Source organism: Schistocerca cancellata, chromosome 2 (assembly GCF_023864275.1).
Source record: "Schistocerca cancellata isolate TAMUIC-IGC-003103 chromosome 2, iqSchCanc2.1, whole genome shotgun sequence".
NCBI classification, from domain to species: domain Eukaryota; kingdom Metazoa; phylum Arthropoda; class Insecta; order Orthoptera; family Acrididae; genus Schistocerca; species Schistocerca cancellata.
In genome coordinates this window covers 970,488,745-970,511,462 of record NC_064627.1, presented here as the reverse complement: position 1 = coordinate 970,511,462, position 22,718 = coordinate 970,488,745, and positions in this window count along the sequence as shown.

Genomic DNA, 22,718 nt, shown 5'->3' with positions numbered 1-22,718 from the left:
ACAATCACAGGTTTTGATATGTGTATCTCTTCTCCATACATCTCTCCACCATAGATGAGTGCCAGCCCTCTCTTTAGTCAGTGTATTGTTAAACTATAACATTAGTGGTAATGTGAGTGTAGTAATATTTACTTTTGAATGCCTCCCATGTCTGAGTGTTGCACATTATTAGTATGACATCAATGAAGGAATAATGGAGACTCACGAGCTATTATTCTTGCAAATTCGCTCATATATCTAGAGTGTTAACATTTTAGATGTTGGTCATATCAAGTAAACCACTTATTCAATGTTCCACAGATATTTAAACGGATGAAATCCATACTCAGTAGTCAAAAGAAAGATGAATGTGTTGAAAGTAATCTTATAATTTCTGAGACTGAGACATTGGAGGATACAGAGGCTCGTAATTTTGAGTCTAATGATTCTGACAAAGAACATATCAGAAATTTTGAGCCCGCACAATCTCAAACAGTATCCAATGAGAGCCGGGCTTGTGAGGGTACTCTACCTGACATGACTGCAGCAGTGCCAAAAGGACCATTAAGTGTAAGTAGAAAAATTCCTAGATATAGTTCTGAAAGAAAGCAGTATTATTTCACTTAATTTATGTTGACAGTATTCTTTCTAAGCTATTAACTGGTATAATCTTACCATCAGAATCATTTAGCAGTGATGTAAGGTTTTTGGATACAAACCAGTCAGAAATTAATATTCAAGAGAAAAGTAATAGAAATTCAAGGTTGTAGCAGTGTGTAGAATCAGAGAAAAGCAGCTACTCATATACAGTGAAACAATGTGTGCATTACACAATCACAGGTTTCATTACAAGTATCTCTTCTCCATACATATCTCCACCATTGATAAGTGCCAGCTCTCCCTTTATTCAGTGTATTGTTAAACTATAACATTTGTTGTTATGTGAGTGTAGTAATACTTACTTTTGAATGCCTCATATGTCTGAGTGTTGTACATTATTAGTATGACACAAATGAAGGTCTAATGGAGACTCACGAGCTATTATTGTTGCAAATATGCTCATACATCTAGACTGTTAACATTTTAGATGTTGGTCATATTGAATAAACCACTTTTTATTGTTCCACAGTTATTTAAACAGATGACATCCATACTCAGTAATGAAAAGAAAGGTGAATGTGGAGAAAGTCACCTTATAATTTCTCAGACTAAGACAGTTGAAGATACAGAGGCTCTTAATTTTGTGTCTACTGATTCTGACATACAACATATAAGAGATATTGAGCCCCCACAATCTCAGACAGTAGACAATGAGAGCCGGGCTTGTGAGGATACTCAACGTGATGCGACTGAAGCAATGCCAAAAGGACCATTAAGTGTAAGTCGAAAAACTCCTAGATATAGTTATCAAAGAAAGCAGTATTACATCACTTAATTTATGTTGATGGTAGTCTTTCTAATATATTAACTGGTATAATCTTACCATCACAATCATTTTGCAGTGAAGTAAGGTTTTTTGATGAAACCAGACAACAGTTATTATTGATGAGAAAGTAATAGAAATTCATGGTTCTATGAGTGAGTAGAATCAGCAAAAAGCAGCTACTTACAGGGTGTTTCAAAAATGACCGGTATATTGAAACGGCAATAAAAACTAAACGATCAGCGATAGATATACACCATTTGTTGCAATATGCTTGGGACAACAGTACATTTTCAGGCGGACAAACTTTCAAAATTACAGTAGTTACAATTTTCAACAACAGATGGCGCTGCAAGTGATGTGAAAGATATAGAAGACAACGCAGTCTGTGGGTGCGCCATTCTCTACGTCGTCTTTCTGCTGTAAGCGTGTGCTGTTCACAACGTGCAAGTGTGCTGTGGACAACATGGTTTATTCCTTAGAACAGAGGATTTTTCTGGTGTTGGAATTCCACCGCCTAGAACACAGTGTTGTAGCAACAAGATGAAGTTTTCAACGGAGGTTTAATGTAACCAAAGGACCGAAAAGCGATACAATAAAGGATCTGTTTGAAAAATTTCAACGGACTGGGAACGTGACGGATGAACGTGCTGGAAAGGTAGGGCGACCGCATACAGCAACCACAGAGGGCAACGCGCAGCTAGTGCAGCAGGTGATCCAACAGCGGCCTCGGGTTTCCGTTTGCCGTGTTGCAGCTGCGGTCCAAATGACGCCAACGTCCACGTATCGTCTCATGCGCCAGAGTTTACACCTCTATCCATACAAAATTCAAATGCGGCAACCCCTCAGCGCCACTACCATTGCTGCACGAGAGGCATTCGCTAACGATATAGTGCACAGGATTGATGACGGCGATATGCATGTGGGCAGCATTTGGTTTACTGACGAAGCTTATTTTTACCTGGACGGCTTAGTCAATAAACAGAACTGGCGCATATGGGGAACCGAAAAGCCCCATGTTGCAGTCCCATCGTGCCTGCCTCCTCAAAAAGTACTGGTGTGGGCCGCCATTTCTTCCAAAGAAATCATTGGCCCATTTTTCAGATCCGAAACGATTACTGCAGCATGCTATCTGGACATTCTCCGTGAATTTGTGGCGGTACAAACTGCCTTGAACGACACTGCGAACACCTCGTGGTTTATGCAAGATGGTGCCGGGCACATCGCACGGCCGAAGTCTTTAATTTCCTGAATGAATATTTCGATGATCGTGTGATTGCTTTGGGCTATCCGAAACATACAGGAGGCGGCGTGGATTGGCCTCCCTATTCGCCAGACATGAACCCCTGTGACTTCTTTCTGTGGGGACACTTGAAAGACCAGGTGTACCGCCAGAATCAAGAAACAATTGAACAGCTGAAGCAGTACATCTCATCTGCATGTGAAGCCATTCCGCCAGACACGTTGTCAAAGGTTTCGGGTAATTTCATTCAGAGACTACGCCATATTATTGCTACGCATGGTGGATATGTGGAAAATATCGTACTATAGAGTTTCCCAGACCACAGCGCCATCTGTTGTTGACAATTGTAACTACTGTGATTTCGAAAGTATGTCTGCCTGAAAATGTACTGTTGTCCCAAGCATATTGCAACAAACGGTGTATTTCTATTGATGCTCGTTTAGTTTTTATTACCGTTTCAAATACACCGGTCAGTTTTGAAACACCCTGTATATACAGTGAAACAATCTGAGCATTACACAATCACAGGTTTTGATATGTGTATCTCTTCTCCATACATCTCTCCACCATAGATAAGTGCCAGCCCTCTCTTTAGTCAGTGTATTGTTAAACTATAACATTAGTGGTAATGTGAGTGTAGTAATATTTACTTTTGAATGCCTCCCATGTCTGAGTGTTGCACATTATTAGTATAACATCAATGAAGGAATAATGGAGACTCACGAGCTATTATTCTTGCAAATTCGCTCATATATCTAGAGTGTTAACATTTTAGATGTTGGTCATATCAAGTAAACCACATATTTAATGTTCCACAGATATTTAAACGGATGAAATCCATACTCAGTAGTCAAAAGAAAGATGAATGTGTTGAAAGTAATCTTATAATTTCTGAGACTGAGACATTGGAGGATACAGAGGCTCGTAATTTTGAGTCTAATGATTCTGACAAAGAACATATCAGAAATTTTGAGCCCGCACAATCTCAAACACTATCCAATGAGAGCCAGGCTTGTGAGGGTACTCTACCTGACATGACTGCAGCAGTGCCAAAAGGACCATTAAGTGTAAGTAGAAAAATTCCTAGATATAGTTCTGAAAGAAAGCAGTATTATTTCACTTAATTTATGTTGACAGTATTCTTTCTAAGCTATTATCTGGTATAATCTTACCATCAGATTCATTTAGCAGTGATGTAAGGTTTTGGATACAAACCAGTCAGAAATTAATATTCAAGAGAAAAGTAATAGAAATTCAAGGTTGTAGCAGTGTGTAGAATCAGAGAAAAGCAGCTACTCATATACAGTGAAACAATGTGTGCATTACACAATAACAGGTTTCATTACAAGTATCTCTTCTCCATACATATCTCCACCATTGATAAGTGCCAGCTCTCCCTTTATTCAGTGTATTGTTAAACTATAACATTTGTTGTTATGTGAGTGTAGTAATACTTACTTTTGAATGCCTCATATGTCTGAGTGTTGTACATTATTAGTATGACACAAATGAAGGTCTAATGGAGACTCACGAGCTATTATTGTTGCAAATATGCTCATACATCTAGACTGTTAACATTTTAGATGTTGGTCATATTGAATAAACCACTTTTTATTGTTCCACAGTTATTTAAACAGATGACATCCATACTCAGTAATGAAAAGAAAGGTGAATGTGGAGAAAGTCACCTTATAATTTCTCAGACTAAGACAGTTGAGGATACAGAGGCTCTTAATTTTGAGTCTACTGATTCTGACATACAACATATAAGAGATATTGAGCCCCCACAATCTCAGACAGTAGACAATGAGAGCCGGGCTTGTGAGGATACTCAACGTGATGCGACTGAAGCAATGCCAAAAGGACCATTAAGTGTAAGTCGAAAAACTCCTAGATATAGTTATCAAAGAAACCAGTATTACATCACTTAATTTATGTTGATGGTAGTCTTTCTAATATATTAACTGGTATAATCTTACCATCACAATCATTTTGCAGTGAAGTAAGGTTTTTTGATGAAACCAGACAACAGTTATTATTGATGAGAAAGTAATAGAAATTCATGGTTCTATGAGTGAGTAGAATCAGCAAAAAGCAGCTACTTACAGGGTGTTTCAAAAATGACCGGTATATTGAAACGGCAATAAAAACTAAACGATCAGCGATAGAAATACACCGTTTGTTGCAATATGCTTGGGACAACAGTACATTTTCAGGCGGACAAACTTTCAAAATTACAGTAGTTACAATTTTCAACAACAGATGGCGCTGCAAGTGATGTGAAAGATATAGAATACAACGCAGTCTGTGGGTGCGCCATTCTCTACGTCGTCTTTCTGCTGTAAGCGTGTGCTGTTCACAACGTGCAAGTGTGCTGTGGACAACATGGTTTATTCCTTAGAACAGAGGATTTTTCTGGTGTTGGAATTCCACCGCCTAGAACACAGTGTTGTAGCAACAAGACGAAGTTTTCAACGGAGGTTTAATGTAACCAAAGGACCGAAAAGCGATACAATAAAGGATCTGTTTGAAAAATTTCAACGGACTGGGAACGTGACGGATGAACGTGCTGGAAAGGTAGGGCGACCGCATACAGCAACCACAGAGGGCAACGCGCAGCTAGTGCAGCAGGTGATCCAACAGCGGCCTCGGGTTTCCGTTCGCCGTGTTGCAGCTGCGGTCCAAATGACGCCAACATCCACGTATCGTCTCATACGCCAGAGTTTACACCTCTATCCATACAAAATTCAAATGTGGCAACCCCTCAGCGCCACTACCATTGCTGCACGAGAGGCATTCGCTAACGATATAGTGCACAGGATTGATGACGGCGATATGCATGTGGGCAGCATTTGGTTTACTGACGAAGCTTATTTTTACCTGGACGGCTTAGTCAATAAACAGAACTGGCGCATATGGGGAACCGAAAAGCCCCATGTTGCAGTCCCATCGTGCCTGCCTCCTCAAAAAGTACTGGTGTGGGCCGCCATTTCTTCCAAAGAAATCATTGGCCCATTTTTCAGATCCGAAACGATTACTGCAGCATGCTATCTGGACATTCTCCGTGAATTTGTGGCGGTACAAACTGCCTTGAACGACACTGCGAACACCTCGTGGTTTATGCAAGATGGTGCCGGGCACATCGCACGGCCGAAGTCTTTAATTTCCTGAATGAATATTTCGATGATCGTGTGATTGCTTTGGGCTATCCGAAACATACAGGAGGCGGCGTGGATTGGCCTCCCTATTCGCCAGACATGAACCCCTGTGACTTCTTTCTGTGGGGACACTTGAAAGACCAGGTGTACCGCCAGAATCCAGAAACAATTGAACAGCTGAAGCAGTACATCTCATCTGCATGTGAAGCCATTCCGCCAGACACGTTGTCAAAGGTTTCGGGTAATTTCATTCAGAGACTACGCCATATTATTGCTACGCATGGTGGATATGTGGAAAATATCGTACTATAGAGTTTCCCAGACCACAGCGCCATCTGTTGTTGACAATTGTAACTACTGTGATTTCGAAAGTATGTCTGCCTGAAAATGTACTGTTGTCCCAAGCATATTGCAACAAACGGTGTATTTCTATTGATGCTCGTTTAGTTTTTATTACCGTTTCAAATACACCGGTCAGTTTTGAAACACCCTGTATATACAGTGAAACAATCTGAGCATTACACAATCACAGGTTTTGATATGTGTATCTCTTCTCCATACATCTCTCCACCATAGATAAGTGCCAGCCCTCTCTTTAGTCAGTGTATTGTTAAACTATAACATTAGTGGTAATGTGAGTGTAGTAATATTTACTTTTGAATGCCTCCCATGTCTGAGTGTTGCACATTATTAGTATAACATCAATGAAGGAATAATGGAGACTCACGAGCTATTATTCTTGCAAATTCGCTCATATATCTAGAGTGTTAACATTTTAGATGTTGGTCATATCAAGTAAACCACATATTTAATGTTCCACAGATATTTAAACGGATGAAATCCATACTCAGTAGTCAAAAGAAAGATGAATGTGTTGAAAGTAATCTTATAATTTCTGAGACTGAGACATTGGAGGATACAGAGGCTCGTAATTTTGAGTCTAATGATTCTGACAAAGAACATATCAGAAATTTTGAGCCCGCACAATCTCAAACACTATCCAATGAGAGCCAGGCTTGTGAGGGTACTCTACCTGACATGACTGCAGCAGTGCCAAAAGGACCATTAAGTGTAAGTAGAAAAATTCCTAGATATAGTTCTGAAAGAAAGCAGTATTATTTCACTTAATTTATGTTGACAGTATTCTTTCTAAGCTATTATCTGGTATAATCTTACCATCAGATTCATTTAGCAGTGATGTAAGGTTTTGGATACAAACCAGTCAGAAATTAATATTCAAGAGAAAAGTAATAGAAATTCAAGGTTGTAGCAGTGTGTAGAATCAGAGAAAAGCAGCTACTCATATACAGTGAAACAATGTGTGCATTACACAATCACAGGTTTCATTACAAGTATCTCTTCTCCATACATATCTCCACCATTGATAAGTGCCAGCTCTCCCTTTATTCAGTGTATTGTTAAACTATAACATTTGTTGTTATGTGAGTGTAGTAATACTTACTTTTGAATGCCTCATATGTCTGAGTGTTGTACATTATTAGTATGACACAAATGAAGGTCTAATGGAGACTCACGAGCTATTATTGTTGCAAATATGCTCATACATCTAGACTGTTAACATTTTAGATGTTGGTCATATTGAATAAACCACTTTTTATTGTTCCACAGTTATTTAAACAGATGACATCCATACTCAGTAATGAAAAGAAAGGTGAATGTGGAGAAAGTCACCTTATAATTTCTCAGACTAAGACAGTTGAGGATACAGAGGCTCTTAATTTTGAGTCTACTGATTCTGACATACAACATATAAGAGATATTGAGCCCCCACAATCTCAGACAGTAGACAATGAGAGCCGGGCTTGTGAGGATACTCAACGTGATGCGACTGAAGCAATGCCAAAAGGACCATTAAGTGTAAGTCGAAAAACTCCTAGATATAGTTATCAAAGAAACCAGTATTACATCACTTAATTTATGTTGATGGTAGTCTTTCTAATATATTAACTGGTATAATCTTACCATCACAATCATTTTGCAGTGAAGTAAGGTTTTTTGATGAAACCAGACAACAGTTATTATTGATGAGAAAGTAATAGAAATTCATGGTTCTATGAGTGAGTAGAATCAGCAAAAAGCAGCTACTTACAGGGTGTTTCAAAAATGACCGGTATATTGAAACGGCAATAAAAACTAAACGATCAGCGATAGAAATACACCGTTTGTTGCAATATGCTTTGCACAACAGTACATTTTCAGGCGGACAAACTTTCAAAATTACAGTAGTTACAATTTTCAACAATAGATGGCGCTGCAAGTGATGTGAAAGATATAGAAGACAACGCAGTCTGTGGGTGCGCCATTCTCTACGTCGTCTTTCTGCTGTAAGCGTGTGCTGTTCACAACGTGCAAGTGTGCTGTGGACAACATGGTTTATTCCTTAGAACAGAGGATTTTTCTGGTGTTGGAATTCCACCGCCTAGAACACAGTGTTGTAGCAACAAGACGAAGTTTTCAACGGAGGTTTAATGTAACCAAAGGACCGAAAAGCGATACAATAAAGGATCTGTTTGAAAAATTTCAACGGACTGGGAACGTGACGGATGAACGTGCTGGAAAGGTAGGGCGACCGCATACAGCAATCACAGAGGGCAACGCGCAGCTAGTGCAGCAGGTGATCCAACAGCGGCCTCGGGTTTCCGTTCGCCGTGTTGCAGCTGCGGTCCAAATGACGCCAACGTCCACGTATCGTCTCATGCGCCAGAGTTTACACCTCTATCCATACAAAATTCAAATGCGGCAACCCCTCAGCGCCACTACCATTGCTGCACGAGAGACATTCGCTAACGATATAGTGCACAGGATTGATGACAGCGATATGCATGTGGGCAGCATTTGGTTTACTGACGAAGCTTATTTTTACCTGGACGGCATCGTCAATAAACAGAACTGGCGCATATGGGGAACCGAAAAGCCCCATGTTGCAGTCCCATCGTGCCTGCCTCCTCAAAAAGTACTGGTGTGGGCCGCCATTTCTTCCAAAGGAATCATTGGCCCATTTTTCAGATCCGAAACGATTACTGCAGCGCGCTATCTGGACATTCTCCGTGAATTTGTGGCGGTACAAACTGCCTTAGACGACACTGCGAACACCTCGTGGTTTATGCAAGATGGTGCCGGGCACATCGCACAGCCGAAGTCTTTAATTTCCTGAATGAATATTTCGATGATCGTGTGATTGCTTTGGGCTATCCGAAACATACAGGAGGCGGCGTGGATTGGCCTCCCTATTCGCCAGACATGAACCCCTGTGACTTCTTTCTGTGGGGACACTTGAAAGACCAGGTGTACCGCCAGAATCCAGAAACAATTGAACAGTTGAAGCAGTACATCTCATCTGCATGTGAAGCCATTCTGCCAGACACGTTGTCAAAGGTTTCGGGTAATTTCATTCAGAGACTACGCCATATTATTGCTACGCATGGTGGATATGTGGAAAATATCGTACTATAGAGTTTCCCAGACCACAGCGCCAACTGTTGTTGACAATTGTAACTACTGTGATTTCGAAAGTATGTCTGCCTGAAAATGTACTGTTGTCCCAAGCATATTGCAACAAACGGTGTATTTCTATCGATGCTCGTTTAGTTTTTATTACCGTTTCAAATCTACCGGTCATTTTTGAAACACCCTGTATATACAGTGAAACAATCTGAGCATTACACAATCACAGGTTTTGATATGTGTATCTCTTCTCCATACATCTCTCCACCATAGATAAGTGCCAGCCCTCTCTTTAGTCAGTGTATTGTTAAACTATAACATTAGTGGTAATGTGAGTGTAGTAATATTTACTTTTGAATGCCTCCCATGTCTGAGTGTTGCACATTATTAGTATGACATCAATGAAGGAATAATGGAGACTCACGAGCTATTATTTTTGCAAATTCGCTCATATATCTAGAGTGTTAACATTTTAGATGTTGGTCATATCAAGTAAACCACTTATTTAATGTTCCACAGATATTTAAATGGATGAAATCCATACTCAGTAGTCAAAAGAAAGATGAATGTGTTGAAAGTAATCCTATAATTTCTGAGACTGAGACATTGGAGGATACAGAGGCTCGTAATTTTGAGTCTAATGATTCTGACAAAGAACATATCAGAAATTTTGAGCCCGCACAATCTCAAACAGTATCCAATGAGAGCCGGGCTTGTGAGGGTACTCTACCTGACGTGACTGCAGCAGTGCCAAAAGGACCATTAAGTGTAAGTAGAAAAATTCCTAGATATAGTTCTGAAAGAAAGCAGTATTATTTCACTTAATTTATGTTGGCAGTATTCTTTCTAAGCTATTAACTGGTATAATCTTACCATCAGATTCATTTAGCAGTGATGTAAGGTTTTTGGATACAAACCAGTCAGAAATTAATATTCAAGAGAAAAGTAATAGAAATTCAAGGTTGTAGCAGTGTGTAGAATCAGAGAAAAGCAGCTACTCATATACAGTGAAACAATGTGTGCATTACACAATCACAGGTTTCATTACAAGTATCTCTTCTCCATACATATCTCCACCATTGATAAGTGCCAGCTCTCCCTTTATTCAGTGTATTGTTAAACTATAACATTTGTTGTTATGTGAGTGTAGTAATACTTACTTTTGAATGCCTCATACGTCTGAGTGTTGTACATCATTAGTATGACACAAATGAAGGTCTAATGGAGACTCACGAGCTATTATTGTTGCAAATATGCTCATACATCTAGACTGTTAACATTTCAGATGTTGGTCATATTGAATAAACCACTTTTTATTGTTCCACAGTTATTTAAACAGATGACATCCATACTCAGTAATGAAAAGAAAGGTGAATGTGGAGAAAGTCACCTTATAATTTCTCAGACTAAGACAGTTGAGGATACAGAGGCTCTTAATTTTGAGTCTACTGATTCTGACATACAACATATAAGAGATATTGAGCCCCCACAATCTCAGACAGTAGACAATGAGAGCCGGGCTTGTGAGGATACTCAACGTGATGCGACTGAAGCAATGCCAAAAGGACCATTAAGTGTAAGTCGAAAAACTCCTAGATATAGTTATCAAAGAAAGCAGTATTACATCACTTAATTTATGTTGATGGTAGTCTTTCTAATATATTAACTGGTATAATCTTACCATCACAATCATTTTGCAGTGAAGTAAGGTTTTTTGATGAAACCAGACAACAGTTATTATTGATGAGAAAGTAATAGAAATTCATGGTTCTATGAGTGAGTAGAATCAGCAAAAAGCAGCTACTTACAGGGTGTTTCAAAAATGACCGATATATTGAAACGGCAATAAAAACTAAACGATCAGCGATAGAAATACACCGTTTGTTGCAATATGCTTGGCACAACAGTACATTTTCAGGCGGACAAACTTTCAAAATTACAGTAGTTACAATTTTCAACAATAGATGGCGCTGCAAGTGATGTGAAAGATATAGAAGACAACGCAGTCTGTGGGTGCGCCATTCTCTACGTCGTCTTTCTGCTGTAAGCGTGTGCTGTTCACAACGTGCAAGTGTGCTGTGGACAACATGGTTTATTCCTTAGAACAGAGGATTTTTCTGGTGTTGGAATTCCACCGCCTAGAACACAGTGTTGTAGCAACAAGACGAAGTTTTCAACGGAGGTTTAATGTAACCAAAGGACCGAAAAGCGATACAATAAAGGATCTGTTTGAAAAATTTCAACGGACTGGGAACGTGACGGATGAACGTGCTGGAAAGGTAGGGCGACCGCATACAGCAATCACAGAGGGCAACGCGCAGCTAGTGCAGCAGGTGATCCAACAGCGGCCTCGGGTTTCCGTTCGCCGTGTTGCAGCTGCGGTCCAAATGACGCCAACGTCCACGTATCGTCTCATGCGCCAGAGTTTACACCTCTATCCATACAAAATTCAAATGCGGCAACCCCTCAGCGCCACTACCATTGCTGCACGAGAGACATTCGCTAACGATATAGTGCACAGGATTGATGACAGCGATATGCATGTGGGCAGCATTTGGTTTACTGACGAAGCTTATTTTTACCTGGACGGCTTCGTCAATAAACAGAACTGGCGCATATGGGGAACCGAAAAGCCCCATGTTGCAGTCCCATCGTGCCTGCCTCCTCAAAAAGTACTGGTGTGGGCCGCCATTTCTTCCAAAGGAATCATTGGCCCATTTTTCAGATCCGAAACGATTACTGCAGCACGCTATCTGGACATTCTCCGTGAATTTGTGGCGGTACAAACTGCCTTAGACGACACTGCGAACACCTCGTGGTTTATGCAAGATGGTGCCGGGCACATCGCACAGCCGAAGTCTTTAATTTCCTGAATGAATATTTCGATGATCGTGTGATTGCTTTGGGCTATCCGAAACATACAGGAGGCGGCGTGGATTGGCCTCCCTATTCGCCAGACATGAACCCCTGTGACTTCTTTCTGTGGGGACACTTGAAAGACCAGGTGTACCGCCAGAATCCAGAAACAATTGAACAGTTGAAGCAGTACATCTCATCTGCATGTGAAGCCATTCCGCCAGACACGTTGTCAAAGGTTTCGGGTAATTTCATTCAGAGACTACGCCATATTATTGCTACGCATGGTGGATATGTGGAAAATATCGTACTATAGAGTTTCCCAGCCCACAGCGCCAACTGTTGTTGACAATTGTAACTACTGTGATTTCGAAAGTATGTCTGCCTGAAAATGTACTGTTGTCCCAAGCATATTGCAACAAACGGTGTATTTCTATCGATGCTCGTTTAGTTTTTATTACCGTTTCAAATCTACCGGTCATTTTTGAAACACCCTGTATATACAGTGAAACAATCTGAGCATTACACAATCACAGGTTTTGATATGTGTATCTCTTCTCCATACATCTCTCCACCATAGATAAGTGCCAGCCCTCTCTTTAGTCAGTGTATTGTTAAACTATAACATTAGTGGTAATGTGAGTGTAGTAATATTTACTTTTGAATGCCTCCCATGTCTGAGTGTTGCACATTATTAGTATGACATCAATGAAGGAATAATGGAGACTCACGAGCTATTATTCTTGCAAATTCGCTCATATATCTAGAGTGTTAACATATTAGATGTTGGTCATATCAAGTAAACCACTTATTTAATGTTCCACAGATATTTAAATGGATGAAATCCATACTCAGTAGTCAAAAGAAAGATGAATGTGTTGAAAGTAATCCTATAATTTCTGAGACTGAGACATTGGAGGATACAGAGGCTCGTAATTTTGAGTCTAATGATTCTGACAAAGAACATATCAGAAATTTTGAGCCCGCACAATCTCAAACAGTATCCAATGAGAGCCGGGCTTGTGAGGGTACTCTACCTGACGTGACTGCAGCAGTGCCAAAAGGACCATTAAGTGTAAGTAGAAAAATTCCTAGATATAGTTCTGAAAGAAAGCAGTATTATTTCACTTAATTTATGTTGGCAGTATTCTTTCTAAGCTATTAACTGGTATAATCTTACCATCAGATTCATTTAGCAGTGATGTAAGGTTTTTGGATACAAACCAGTCAGAAATTAATATTCAAGAGAAAAGTAATAGAAATTCAAGGTTGTAGCAGTGTGTAGAATCAGAGAAAAGCAGCTACTCATATACAGTGAAACAATGTGTGCATTACAGAATCACAGGTTTCATTACAAGTATCTCTTCTCCATACATATCTCCACCATTGATAAGTGCCAGCTCTCCCTTTATTCAGTGTATTGTTAAACTATAACATTTGTTGTTATGGGAGTGTAGTAATACTTACTTTTGAATGCCTCATACGTCTGAGTGTTGCACATCATTAGTATGACACAAATGAAGGTCTAATGGAGACTCACGAGCTATTATTGTTGCAAATATGCTCATACATCTAGATTGTTAACATTTCAGATGTTGGTCATATTGAATAAACCACTTTTTATTGTTCCACAGTTATTTAAACAGATGACATCCATACTCAGTAATGAAAAGAAAGGTGAATGTGGAGAAAGTCACCTTATAATTTCTCAGACTAAGACAGTTGAGGATACAGAGGCTCTTAATTTTGAGTCTACTGATTCTGACATACAACATATAAGAGATATTGAGCCCCCACAATCTCAGACAGTAGACAATGAGAGCCGGGCTTGTGAGGATACTCAACGTGATGCGACTGAAGCAATGCCAAAAGGACCATTAAGTGTAAGTCGAAAAACTCCTAGATATAGTTATCAAAGAAAGCAGTATTACATCACTTAATTTATGTTGATGGTAGTCTTTCTAATATATTAACTGGTATAATCTTACCATCACAATCATTTTGCAGTGAAGTAAGGTTTTTTGATGAAACCAGACAACAGTTATTATTGATGAGAAAGTAATAGAAATTCATGGTTCTATGAGTGAGTAGAATCAGCAAAAAGCAGCTACTTACAGGGTGTTTCAAAAATGACCGGTATATTGAAACGGCAATAAAAACTAAACGATCAGCGATAGAAATACACCGTTTGTTGCAATATGCTTGGCACAACAGTACATTTTCAGGCGGACAAACTTTCAAAATTACAGTAGTTACAATTTTCAACAATAGATGGTGCTGCAAGTGATGTGAAAGATATAGAAGACAACGCAGACTGTGGGTGCGCCATTCTCTACGTCGTCTTTCTGCTGTAAGCGTGTGCTGTTCACAACGTGCAAGTGTGCTGTGGACATCATGGTTTATTCCTTAGAACAGAGGATTTTTCTGGTGTTGGAATTCCACCGCCTAGAACACAGTGTTGTAGCAACAAGATGAAGTTTTCAACGGAGGTTTAATGTAACCAAAGGACCAAAAAGCGATACAATAAAGGATCTGTTTGAAAAATTTCAACGGACTGGGAACGTGACGGATGAACGTGCTGGAAAGGTAGGGCGACCGCATACAGCAACCACAGAGGGCAACGCGCAGCTAGTGCAGCAGGTGATCCAACAGCGGCCTCGGGTTTCCGTTCGCCGTGTTGCAGCTGCGTTCCAAATGACGCCAACGTCCACGTATCGTCTCATGCACCAGAGTTTACACCTCCATCCATACAAAATTCAAATGCGGCAACCCCTCAGCGCCACTACCATTGCTGCACGAGAGACATTCGCTAACGATATAGTGCACAGGATTGATGACAGCGATATGCATGTGGGCAGCATTTGGTTTACTGACGAAGCTTATTTTTACCTGGACGGCTTCGTCAATAAACAGAACTGGCGCATATGGGGAACCTAAAAGCCCCATGTTGCAGTCCCATCGTGCCTGCCTCTTCAAAAAGTACTGGTGTGGGCCGCCATTTCTTCCAAAGGAATCATTGGCCCATTTTTCATATCCGAAACGATTACTGCAGCATGCTATCTGGACATTCTCCGTGAATTTGTGGCGGTACAAACTGCCTTAGATGACACTGCGAACACCTCGTGGTTTATGCAAGATGGTGCCGGGCACATCGCACAGCCGAAGTCTTTAATTTCCTGAATGAATATTTCGATGATCGTGTGATTGCTTTGGGCTATCCGAAACATACAGGAGGCGGCGTGGATTGGCCTCCCTATTCGCCAGACATGAACCCCTGTGACTTCTTTCTGTGGGGACACTTGAAAGACCAGGTGTACCGCCAGAATCCAGAAACAATTGAACAGTTGAAGCAGTACATCTCATCTGCATGTGAAGCCATTCTGCCAGACACGTTGTCAAAGGTTTCGGGTAATTTCATTCAGAGACTACGCCATATTATTGCTACGCATGGTGGATATGTGGAAAATATCGTACTATAGAGTTTCCCAGACTACAGCGCCATCTGTTGTTGACAATTGTAACTACTGTGATTTCGAAAGTATGTCTGCCTGAAAATGTACTGTTGTCCCAAGCATATTGCAACAAACGGTGTATTTCTATCGATGCTCGTTTACTTTTTATTACCGTTTCAAATATACCGGTCATTTTTGAAACACCCTGTATATACAGTGAAACAATCTAAGCATTACACAATCACAGGTTTTGATATGTGTATCTCTTCTCCATACATCTCTCCACCATAGATAAGTGCCAGCCCTCTCTTTAGGCAGTGTATTGTTAAACTATAACATTAGTGGTAATGTGAGTGTAGTAATATTTACTTTTGAATGCCTCCCATGTCTGAGTGTTGCACATTATTAGTATGACATCAATGAAGGAATAATGGAGACTCACGAGCTATTATTCTTGCAAATTCGCTCATATATCTAGAGTGTTAACATTTTAGATGTTGGTCATATCAAGTAAACCACTTATTTAATGTTCCACAGATATTTAAACGGATGAAATCCATACTCAGTAGTCAAAAGAAAGATGAATGTGTTGAAAGTAATCTTATAATTTCTGAGACTGAGACATTGGAGGATACAGAGGCTCGTAATTTTGAGTCTAATGATTCTGACAAAGAACATATCAGAAATTTTGAGCCCGCACAATCTCAAACAGTATCCAATGAGAGCCGGGCTTGTGAGGGTACTCTACCTGACATGACTGCAGCAGTGCCAAAAGGACCATTAAGTGTAAGTAGAAAAATTCCTAGATATAGTTCTGAAAGAAAGCAGTATTATTTCACTTAATTTATGTTGACAGTATTCTTTCTAAGCTATTAACTGGTATAATCTTACCATCAGATTCATTTAGCAGTGATGTAAGGTTTTTGGATACAAACCAGTCAGAAATTAATATTCAAGAGAAAAGTAATAGAAATTCAAGGTTGTAGCAGTGTGTAGAATCAGAGAAAAGCAGCTACTCATATACAGTGAAACAATGTGTGCATTACACAATCACAGGTTTCATTACAAGTATCTCTTCTCCATACATATCTCCACCATTGATAATTGCCAGCTCTCCCTTTTTTTCAGTGTATTGTTAAACTATAACATTTGTTGTTATGGGAGTGTAGTAATACTTACTTTTGAATGCCTCATATGTCTGAGTGTTGTACATTATTAGTATGACACAAATGAAGGTCTAATGGAGACTCACGAGCTATTATTGTTGCAAATATGCTCATACATCTAGACTGTTAACATTTTAGATGTTGGTCATATTGAATAAACCACTTTTTATTGTTCCACAGTTATTTAAACAGATGACATCCATACTCAGTAATGAAAAGAAAGGTGAATGTGGAGAAAGTCACCTTATAATTTCTCAGACTAAGACAGTTGAGGATACAGAGGCTCTTAATTTTGAGTCTACTGATTCTGACATACAACATATAAGAGATATTGAGCCCCCACAATCTCAGACAGTAGACAATGAGAGCCGGGCTTGTGAGGATACTCAACGTGATGCGACTGAAGCAATGCCAAAAGGACCATTAAGTGTAAGTCGAAAAACTCCTAGATATAGTTATCAAAGAAAGCAGTATTACATCACTTAATTTATGTTGATGGTAGTCTTTCTAATATATTAACTGGTATAATCTTACCATCACAATCATTTTGCAGTGAAGTAGTGTTTTTTGATGAAACCAGACAACAGTTATTATTGATGAGAAAGTAATAGAAATTCATGGTTCTATGAGTGAGTAGAATCAGCAAAAAGCAGCTACTTACAGGGTGTTTCAAAAATGACCGGTATATTGAAACGGCAATAAAAACTAAACGATCAGCGATAGAAATACACCGTTTGTTGCAATATGCTTGGGACAACAGTACATTTTCAGGCGGACAAACTTTCAAAATTACAGTAGTTACAATTTTCAACAATAGATGGCGCTGCAAGTGATGTGAAAGATATAGAAGACAACGCAGTCTGTGGGTGCGCCATTCTCTACGTCGTCTTTCTGCTGTAAGCGTGTGCTGTTCACAACGTGCAAGTGTGCTGTGGACATCATGGTTTATTCCTTAGAACAGAGGATTTTTCTGGTGTTGGAATCCCACCGCCTAGAACACAGTGTTGTAGCAACAAGATGAAGTTTTCAACGGAGGTTTAATGTAACCAAAGGACCGAAAAGCGATACAATAAAGGATCTGTTTGAAAAATTTCTACGGACTGGGAACGTGACGGATGAACGTGCTGGAAAGGTGGGGCGACCGCATACAGCAACCACAGAGGGCAATGCGCAGCTAGTGCAGCATGTGATCCAACAGCGGCCTCGGGTTTCCGTTCGCCGTGTTGCAGCTGCGTTCCAAATGACGCCAACGTCCACGTATCGTCTCATGCACCAGAGTTTACACCTCCATCCATACAAAATTCAAATGCGGCAACCCCTCAGCGCCACTACCATTGCTGCACGAGAGACATTCGCTAACGATATAGTGCACAGGATTGATGACAGCGATATGCATGTGGGCAGCATTTGGTTTACTGACGAAGCTTATTTTTACCTGGACGGCTTCGTCAATAAACAGAACTGGCGCATATGGGGAACCGAAAAGCCCCATGTTGCAGTCCCATCGTCCCTGCCTCCTCAAAAAGTACTGGTGTGGGCCGCCATTTCTTCCAAAGGAATCAATGGCCCATTTTTCAGATCCGAAACGATTACTGCAGCATGCTATCTGGACATTCTCCGTGAATTTGTGGCGGTACAAACTGCCTTAGACGACACTGCGAACACCTCGTGGTTTATGCAAGATGGTGCCGGGCACATCGCACAGCCGAAGTCTTTAATTTCCTGAATGAATATTTCGATGATCATGTGATTGCTTTGGGCTATCCGAAACATACAGGAGGCAGCGTGGATTGGCCTCCCTATTCGCCAGACATGAACCCCTGTGACTTCTTTCTGTGGGGACACTTGAAAGACCAGGTGTACCGCCAGAATCCAGAAACAATTGAACAGCTGAAGCAGTACATCTCATCTGCATGTGAAGCCACTCCGCCAGACACGTTGTCAAAGGTTTCGGGTAATTTCATTCAGAGACTACGCCATATTATTGCTACGCATGGTGGATATGTGGAAAATATCGTACTATAGAGTTTCCCAGCCCACAGCGCCAACTGTTGTTGACAATTGTAACTACTGTGATTTCGAAAGTATGTCTGCCTGAAAATGTACTGTTGTCCCAAGCATAATGCAACAAACGGTGGATTTCTATCGATGCTCGTTTAGTTTTTATTACCGTTTCAAATATACCGGTCATTTTTGAAACACCCTGTATATACAGTGAAACAATCTGAGCATTACACAATCACAGGTTTTGATTTGTGTATCTCTTCTCCATACATCTCTCCACCATAGATAAGTGCCAGCCCTCTCTTTAGTCAGTGTATTGTTAAGCTATAACATTAGTGGTAATGTGAGTGTAGTAATATTTACTTTTGAATGCCTCCCATGTCTGAGTGTTGCACATTATTAGTATGACATCAATGAAGGAATAATGGAGACTCACGAGCTATTATTCTTGCAAATTCGCTCATATATCTAGAGTGTTAACATTTTAGATGTTGGTCATATCAAGTAAACCACTTATTTGATGTTCCACAGATATTTAAATGGATGAAATCCATACTCAGTAGTCAAAAGAAAGATGAATGTGTTGAAAGTAATCCTATAATTTCTGAGACTGAGACATTGGAGGATACAGAGGCTCATAATTTTGAGTCTAATGATTCTGACAAAGAACATATCAGAAATTTTGAGCCCGCACAATCTCAAACAGTATCCAATGAGAGCCGGGCTTGTGAGGGTACTCTACCTGACGTGACTGCAGCAGTGCCAAAAGGACCATTAAGTGTAAGTAGAAAAATTCCTAGATATAGTTCTGAAAGAAAGCAGTATTATTTCACTTAATTTATGTTGACAGTATTCTTTCTAAGCTATTAACTGGTATAATCTTACCATCAGAATCATTTAGCAGTGATGTAAGGTTTTTGGATACAAACCAGTCAGAAATTAATATTCAAGAGAAAAGTAATAGAAATTCAAGGTTGTAGCAGTGTGTAGAATCAGAGAAAAGCAGCTACTCATATACAGTGAAACAATGTGTGCATTACACAATCACAGGTTTCATTACAAGTATCCCTTCTCCATACATATCTCCACCATTGATAAGTGCCAGCTCTCCCTTTATTCAGTGTATTGTTAAACTATAACATTTGTTGTTATGTGAGTGTAGTAATACTTACTTTTGAATGCCTCATATGTCTGAGTGTTGTACATTATTAGTATGACACAAATGAAGGTATAATGGAGACTCATGAGCTATTATTGTTGCAAATATGCTCATACATCTAGACTGTTAACATTTTAGATGTTGGTCATATTGAATAAACCACTTTTTATTGTTCCACAGTTATTTAAACAGATGACATCCATACTCAGTAATGAAAAGAAAGGTGAATGTGGAGAAAGTCACCTTATAATTTCTCAGACTAAGACAGTTGAGGATACAGAGGCTCTTAATTTTGAGTCTACTGATTCTGACATACAACATATAAGAGATATTGAGCCCCCACAATCTCAGACAGTAGACAATGAGAGCCGGGCTTGTGAGGATACTCAACGTGATGCGACTGAAGCAATGCCAAAAGGACCATTAAGTGTAAGTCGAAAAACTCCTAGATATAGTTATCAACGAAAGCAGTATTACATCACTTAATTTATGTTGATGGTAGTCTTTCTAATATATTAACTGGTATAATCTTACCATCACAATCATTTTGCAGTGAAGTAAGGTTTTTTGATGAAACTAGACAACAGTTATTATTGATGAGAAAGTAATAGAAACTCATGGTTCTATGAGTGAGTAGAATCAGCAAAAAGCAGCTACTTACAGGGTGTTTCAAAAATGACCGGTGTATTGAAACGGCAATAAAAACTAAACGTTACCGATAGAAATACACCATTTGTTGCAATATGCTTGGGACAACAGTACATTTTCAGGCGGACAAACTTTCAAAATTACAGTAGTTACAATTTTCAACAACAGATGGCGCTGCAAGTGATGTGAAAGATATAGAAGACAACGCAGTCTGTGGGTGCGCCATTCTCTACGTCGTCTTTCTGCTGTAAGCGTGTGCTGTTCACAACATGCAAGTGTGCTGTGGACAACATGGTTTATTCCTTAGAACAGAGGATTTTTCTGGTGTTGGAATTCCGTCGCCTAGAACACAGTGTTGTAGCAACAAGACGAAGTTTTCAACGGAGGTTCAATGTAACCAAAGGACCGAAAAGCGATACAATAAAGGATCTGATTGAAAAATTTCAACGGACTGGGAACGTGACGGATGAACGTGCTGGAAAGGTAGGGCGACCGCATACAGCAACCACAGAGGGCAACGCGCAGCTAGTGCAGCAGGTGATCCAACAGCGGCCTCGGGTTTCCGTTTGCCGTGTTGCAGCTGAGGTCCAAATGACGCCAACGTCCACGTATCGTCTCATGCGCCAGAGTTTACACCTCTATCCATACAAAATTCAAATGCGGCAACCCCTCAGCGCCGCTACCATTGCTGCACGAGAGACATTCGCTAACGATATAGTGCACAGGATTGATGATGGCGATATGCATGTGGGCAGCATTTGGTTTACTGACGAAGCTTATTTTTACCTGGACGGCTTCGTCAATAAACAGAACTGGCGCATATGGGGAACCGAAAAGCCCCATGTTGCAGTCCCATCGTGCCTGCCTCCTCAAAAAGTACTGGTGTGGGCCGCCATTTCTTCCAAAGAAATCATTGGCCCATTTTTCAGATCCGAAACGATTACTGCAGCATGCTATCTGGACATTCTCCGTGAATTTGTGGCGGTACAAACTGCCTTAGACGACACTGCAAACACCTCGTGGTTTATGCAAGATGGTGCCGGGCACATCGCACGGCCGAAGTCTTTAGTTTCCTGAATGAATATTTCGATGATCGTGTGATTGCTTTGGGCTATCCGAAACATACAGGAGGCGGCGTGGATTGGCCTCCCTATTCGCCAGACATGAACCCCTGTGACTTCTTTCTGTGGGGACACTTGAAAGACCAGGTGTACCGCCAGAATCCAGAAACAATTGAACAGCTGAAGCAGTACATCTCATCTGCATGTGAAGCCATTCCACCAGACACGTTGTCAAAGGTTTCGGGTAATTTCATTCAGAGACTACGCCATATTATTGCTACGCATGGTGGATATGTGGAAAATATCATACTATAGAGTTTCCCAGACCACAGCGCCATCTGTTGTTGACAATTGTAACTACTGTGATTTCGAAAGTATGTCTGCCTGAAAATGTACTGTTGTCCCAAGCATATTGCAACAAACGGTGTATTTCTATCGATGCTCGTTTAGTTTTTATTACCGTTTCAAATATACCGGTCATTTTTGAAACACCCTGTATATAGAGTGAAACAATCTGAGCATTACACAATCACAGGTTTTGATATGTGTATCTCTTCTCCATACATCTCTCCACCATAGATAAGTGCCAGCCCTCTCTTTAGTCAGTGTATTGTTAAGCTATAACATTAGTGGTAATGTGAGTGTAGTAATATTTACTTTTGAATGCCTCCCATGTCTGAGTGTTGCACATTATTGGTATGACATTAACAAAGGAATAATGGAGACTCATGAGCTATTATTCTTGGAAATTCGCTCATATATCTAGACTGTTAACATTTTAGATGTTGGTCATATCAAGTAAACCACTAATTTAATGTTCCACAGATATTTAAATGGATGAAATCCATACTCAGTAATCAAAAGAAAGATGAATGTGTTGAAAGTAATCCTATAATTTCTGAGACTGAGACATTGGAGGATACAGAGGCTCGTAATTTTGAGTCTAATGATTCTGACAAAGAACATATCAGAAATTTTGAGCCCGCACAATCTCAAACAGTATCCAATGAGAGCCGGGCTTGTGAGGGTACTCTACCTGACGTGACTGCAGCAGTGCCAAAAGGACCATTAAGTGTAAGTAGAAAAATTCCTAGATATAGTACT